Raw genomic sequence first — 6,152 nt, 5'->3', positions numbered from 1 at the left:
GGCATTAATTGGTTCTATTTCCCTGACCAGGTTGATTTAAGCTATGTATTCTCTAGTTAGGGAGGAGAGGTATACACTATTTGCTTCCAAGCGCCCTTGGTTGGGGAAGATAAGGTTTTTCGATTCACAAGATGGCTGCAAGTTGCCCAAACTGTTTAGCCTTGTTTAATTTTCTTTTCTTTTCTTTTCTTTTTTTTTTGGGGGGGGGGGTGTGCAGTGAACTTTATTGATGGTGCACAACAGAGCAGGGCTCCCTGGGCCCCTCCCCTTCTCCGGGGGTCTGGGATGGAAACGGTGGTCAGGAGATTCTCAGTGTGTCAGGGGTTCAATCTGGGGCGGGGACTCCCCAGCAGTGGAGGGCCTCTCTTCCTCTCGCTGGGGCTGGTGGTCCGGGGGACTCTTACTCTTTGGAGGCCATGTGGACCATAAGGTCCACCACCCTGTTGCTGTAGCCGAATTCATTGTCATACCAGGAAACAAGCTTGACAAAGTAGTCATTGAGGGCAATGCCAGCCCCAGCATCAAAGGTGGAGGAGTAGGTGTCACTGTTAAAGTAGCAGGAGACAATCCTGGTCCTCAGTATAGCCCAGGATGCCCTTGAGGGGGCCCTCTAATGCCTGCTTCACTACCTTCTTGATATCATCGTATTTGGCAGCTTTCTCCAGACGGCAAGTCAGATCCACCACTGACACATTGGGGGTGGGGACGCGGAAGGCCATGCCAGTGAGCTTCCCATTCAGCTCAGGGATGACCTTGCCCACAGCCTTGGCAGCGCCAGTAGAAGCAGGGATGATGTTCTGGGCAGCCCCTCGGCCATCACGCCACAGCTTCCCAGAGGGGCCATCCACGGTCTTCTGGGTGGCGGTGATGGCGTGGACTGTGGTCATGAGTCCCTCCAGGATGCCAAAGTTGTCGTGGATGACCTTGGCCAGGGGGGCCAAGCAGTTGGTGGTGCAGGAGGCATTGCTGACAATCTTGAGGGAGTTGTCATACTTGTCATGGTTCACACCCATCACAAACATGGGGGCATCCGCAGAAGGGGCAGAGATGATGACCCTCTTGGCCCCGCCCTTCAAGTGAGCCCCAGCCTTCTCCATGGTAGTGAAGACACCGGTGGACTCCACAACATACTTGGCACCAGCATCACCCCATTTGATGTTGGCGGGATCTCGCTCCTGGAAGATGGAGATGGACTTCCAGTTGATGACCAGCTTCCCGTTCTCAGCCTTGACTGTGCCCTTGAACTTGCCGTGAGTAGAGTCATACTGGAACATGTAGACTATGTAGTTGAGGTCAATGAAGGGGTCATTGATGGCGACAATATCCACTTTGCCAGAGTTAAAAGCAGCCCTGGTGACCCGGCGCCCAATGCGGCCAAATCTGTTCACTCCGACCTTCACCATCGTGTCTCAGGGTTGTGGCTGGCCCAGCGAGGAGGAGAGGCTGTCTGACGCACAGGGGAGCTGAGAGCCCTTGTTTAATTTTCTTGTCTCAGTTTCCCTATGCCACTTGCCCAGGAATTTTCCTAGTTTCTTTTATTTATTTATTTATTTATTTTTAAATAAATCTTTATTGTTCAGATTATTACAGTTGTTCCCCCTTTTCCCCCCATAGCTCCCCTCCACCCAGTTTCCCCCCCCTCATCGCCCCCCCCACTGTCCTCATCCATAGGTGTACGCTTTTTGTTGCCGGGTCATACACATGGAAAATGTGGCTATTTCCATCCGCGACGTGTCCCTGTGTTCGGCCACACAGGGACCGTCTCAGCCTCACAGGGGCCAACGCAGCCTCACAGGGACCGTCTCAGCCTCACCAGGACCGTCTCAGCCTCCCAGGGACCGTCTCAGCCTCACAGGGGCCGTCTCAGCCTCACAGGGGTCGACACAGCCTCACAGGGATTGTCGCTGCCTCACAGGGGCCGTTGCTGCCTCACAGGGACCATTGCTGCCTCCCAGGGACCGTCTCAGCCTCCCAGGGACCGTCTCAGCCTCACCAGGACCGTCTCAGCCTCACAGGGGCCATCTCAGCCTCACAGGGGCCGACGCAGCCTCACAGGGATTGTTGCTGCCTCACAGGGGCTGTTGCTGCCTCACAGGGACCATCGCTGCCTCACAGGGACCGTCTCAGCCTCCCAGGGGCCGTCTCAGCCTCACAGGGGCCGTCTCAGCCTCACAGGGGCCGTCGCTGCCTCCCAGGGACCGTCGCTGCCTCCCAGGGACCGTCTCAGCCTCCCAGGGGCCGTCTCAGCCTCACCGGGACCGTCTCAGCCTCCCACGGACCGTCTCAGCCTCCCAGGGACCGTCTCAGCCTCACAGGGGCCGTCTCAGCCTCACAGGGGCCGGTGCAGCCTCGCAGGGGGCGCCGCATCCCACGTTGAGGGTGAAGGTGCGAGACAGAAACTCCTCCCGCTGTCTCTCCTGCTGCTTCCTTGCGTATCGTCAATGTTGGAAGTTTCTGAGAGCAGTCTGCAGGTGCTGGACATCATACTTTAACTGGTCAACACGAAGTTTGGTATTCTGTCTTTTGTTGGGCAGCTCCTTGCTGGACAAAATCTCCAGGCGTTCTTTTTTTAAAAAAAAAATATATTTTATTGATTTTTTACAGAGAGGAAGGGAGAGGGATAGAGAGTCAGAAACATCGATGAGAGAGAAACATCGACCAGCTGCCTCCTGCACACCCCCCACTGGGGATGTGCCCACAACCAAGGTACAGCCCTTGACCGGAATCAAACCTGGAACCCTTCAGTCCGCAGGCCGACGCTCTATCCACTGAGCCAAACTGGTTTGGCTCCAGGCGTTCTTGCTGGCTGAATATCTGGTATGCTTGCTTGGATTTCGTTTTCTACTAAATGCACAGACTGCTTGTCTGCCATCTCCCAGCGTCCCATGTGAGACTGGATCTGGTGGACCTGTTTGTGCGTTTGCTGGTACAGCGGTTCCATGTTGCCGGCCCAGCCGGGTCCGGTTCCGGCTTCCTCCGAACCTGATTCTGCTTCTTGAGTGCGTCCCTTATGGGTGCGGAGTTGAAATCTGCAGTTTGTTGGGTTATGCTGTAAAAGCGCAGGTGGTTCCTTTTGTGCCTCTGGCACAGCTTGGGCGGGGATGTAAATTGAGTAGGGTGGGGTCTCAGGGAATCACCAGGGCGGAGCAAACAGCAATGGTGTCTCCGTGACTCCTCACCTCTCCGTGACTCCACGTCTCCGCGTACCCAAGTGCCAGCGAGCAGCTCCGCGAGAAAGCTGCCCTTGCTTTCCGACCCACTGCAAGGCCGTCCTGCCTCTCCCCGTAGGGGTCTGGGACCTCAGAATCCCACCCCAAACAAGCTCAGTGGATTCGAGAGTTTGTAACCCCTTTCGATGGAAAAAAACTGCACATCCAGTTGTAGCCCGCCTGGCACGCGACTCCGTACCTCTGTTCTTGGTGCCTCTGCATATCCTACTCAGTCTCAATGCTCTTCTTTCTTTCCTTCTAGTTGTAGAACTTCCACTGGGCCAGCTTTCCCATGGTTCTGAATGATAGCTGTTTTGTCTTATAGTTGGTATTTTCAATGTTGTTGTGGGAGGCAGCACGCACAGGTCTGTACCTTACGCCGCCATCTTGGTTCTCTTTCCTAGCTTCTTACTATCCTGCCACAGGGTCAGTTGTACTTCCCTGAACATGCTGCAGTGAACCAGGTAGGGAGCACATCATGGGAATGGCTACAGTTGCAACAGCTGAAACAGTCAGCCTGGGTGGTGCATGAGTGCCTACTGTGCTCAGACGCAAGGAGAGAACATCAAGTTCCTGCTCTCTGGGAGTTCACAATCTCAAAATGCAGAGTTATACCTGGAAGACACCTTAAAAAATCATTAGTCAAATAGGATAAAACGAGCTCTTACAAAGTGCCTGGCTCTGTGTGGGGACCTGAGTTCTGGTTTTTACCCTTAAGGAGCTCATCGTCTGGTAAAACAGGCATCGTAAAAACAGGTAATGACCACAGAGCTTCAAGAGGTGGAGGAGATCTCAGCGGGCTAATCTAAGCCCACTGTCAACCAGTGAAGGTTAGAAAGGGGTCCTAACCAAGGACTGGGGGTGTCATGTCTGAGCTGAGGCTGGAGAAAAGTGGGAAGGACAGCCCACAGAGAGAAAACAGCCTGAGGAGTTCAGAGAAGAAGAGAGGGTCAGAGTGATTGGCTCGTTTTATAGGTGGGGAAGCCTCAAGTGCAGTGGTAAGCAGGGGCCAGATGAGCTAAGTGGTAAGCAGGGGTCAATGCTGAGCTGAGCTGAGCAAAGAAGGATGTGGGTAATGTGGAGCCACTGGTTTACAACATGGGTGTGACACACTTAGATCTGCCTTTTTGAAAAACAAGTCCCTTTCATTGCTGATCCCCAGTGTACTCATCTGTAAAATGAGGGAGTTGGTATCTTCAGAACCTTTTTAGTGCACGTGTCCTATGAGTCTGATTTAAAGCAACGCTTCTTAGACATTATTGTGCATCTGAATCCCCTGAGGATCTTGTTAAAATGTAGATTCTAGTTTAGTGGGGTCTGGGTGGGCTCCAGGAGTCTGCATTTCTACCAAGATCTCAAGTGATGCCCATGCTGCAGATTACACTTTCAGTAGCAAGGATTTAGAGTCATTTCTAACCAGTAAATTCTGTAAGTTGTAGATTATCTGACTAGAAATAGTATCTTAATTTTTACAGTGTTTAAAGATTTACAAAGAAGTCTACCTACCTGGTCTCCTTTGACTACTTTCAGCAATTCTTCCTGAGAAGAAGTTAGGTATTAAAGTTGGTCTGTCTCCTTCCAGCATTGTGGTGGGTTAGTGATTATCAGTTCAATTTTACAGATTTAGGAGACTGAGGCTCTGAAAAGAAAACAGATTTAGCCAAGGCCTAATACTATAGAAGTAGCAGAACAGGAATTAGAATTGAAGTTTCCTGACCCCTATTCCACTGCTATTTCCAACAAATTTTTATGCTGCTCCAGGCATCCATTCATTCATTCAACACAGATTTATCATGCACCGACTACATTTCAGACCTGTCACAACATATGAATGCAGAGAAAGTTACTTTTCAATAACAGGAGAGAGTGAAATATACATATGTAAGGGGAGAGGAAGGCTTATTGGAGAGTGTAGCCTCTTATTGAGATCTCAACTCTAAAGGTGGATTATAAAGGAAACCCAATCAGTATTTACCTGTAACTTTTGTACATACATTCATCAAATATTTACAGAACCCTAATCTGCACCAGGCCCTATGTTAGATTTGGATGACATAGGCATGAGTCAGACAATTCTCAGAGAGCTCACGGCTTAATTAATATGACATTTACTGTTCACAAGTCCTTTCCCAATCATGAATAATAGCTGCCATTTGCTGAGTGCTCAACATGTGCCAGTGTTGCACTAAGCTTTATATGTCATTATCATAATTGTTTTAATTAATTCTCAAAAAATCTCATTAGAACAAATACTAATTGAGGGCAGAGATTTTTGTCTGTTTTGTTCAATGATGTATCCCTAGACCTTAGAATTGTTGAATGAGTAAATAAATAATTGCTACGTATTTACAACTAGGACCTCCATTTCACAGATGAGTAAACTAAGGAGCAGGTCAGTAAAATGCTTTGCGTCAGGCGTCCCAAATAGTAAGAGGCAGAACTAAGACACTTTTAGAGGAACCCAGAATTGTCTGCCTCCAAACCCAACGGCTTTACCCATCATATACCAGTGATTCTCATCTGTCTGAACCACCGGAAGTTTCTTCAAACCCAGATTGCGGGATCCCAGAGTTTCCATTTGTAAGTTTGGGTGGGGCCAGAGAACATTCATTTCTAACAAATTCCCAGATGAGTCTGATGCTGCTGGTCCAGGGACCATACTTTGAAAACGATTACTCTATACCAAACTGCCTCCCAACTTCTCACTTATTCCAATAAGGTAAATAGAGATTAATATCCCATGGCAGATGAGGACAATAGGTTAGAAAAGTAACACCACTTGTCCAAGTTCCCATGGCAAGTATGGGATTCCAAGGTTAGTGTGATTCCAAGGTCTTTATTATTCTTGATAAACCTTGCTGCCTCAGCTAATAATATATGGGCAAGGGGCACAGAAGAAGCCAAAGACAAAGAGGAGAGAGGGTATTTGTCAGGAGGGGGTAA

At 49.8% G+C, this 6,152-nt stretch overlaps 1 long non-coding RNA gene and 1 pseudogene across 1 annotated transcript; both read right to left on the bottom strand.

Annotated features, from left to right (window-relative positions):
* Positions 1 to 209: 209 nt before the first annotated feature.
* Positions 210 to 1,468, bottom strand: LOC118677103 (annotated as a pseudogene).
* A 1,573-nt stretch (positions 1,469 to 3,041) lies between these two features.
* Positions 3,042 to 6,135, bottom strand: LOC118677555. Its single transcript, XR_004974416.1, has 3 exons — positions 4,927 to 6,135; positions 4,716 to 4,848; positions 3,042 to 3,835 (listed from the first exon to the last, which is right to left on the bottom strand). It is a non-coding gene; the product is annotated as an uncharacterized LOC118677555 (long non-coding RNA).
* Positions 6,136 to 6,152: the final 17 nt, after the last annotated feature.

This window comes from Myotis myotis, unplaced genomic scaffold (genome assembly GCF_014108235.1).
Source record: "Myotis myotis isolate mMyoMyo1 unplaced genomic scaffold, mMyoMyo1.p scaffold_m19_p_2, whole genome shotgun sequence".
NCBI classification, from domain to species: domain Eukaryota; kingdom Metazoa; phylum Chordata; class Mammalia; order Chiroptera; family Vespertilionidae; genus Myotis; species Myotis myotis.
This window is presented reverse-complemented; position numbering and strand designations above follow the sequence as displayed.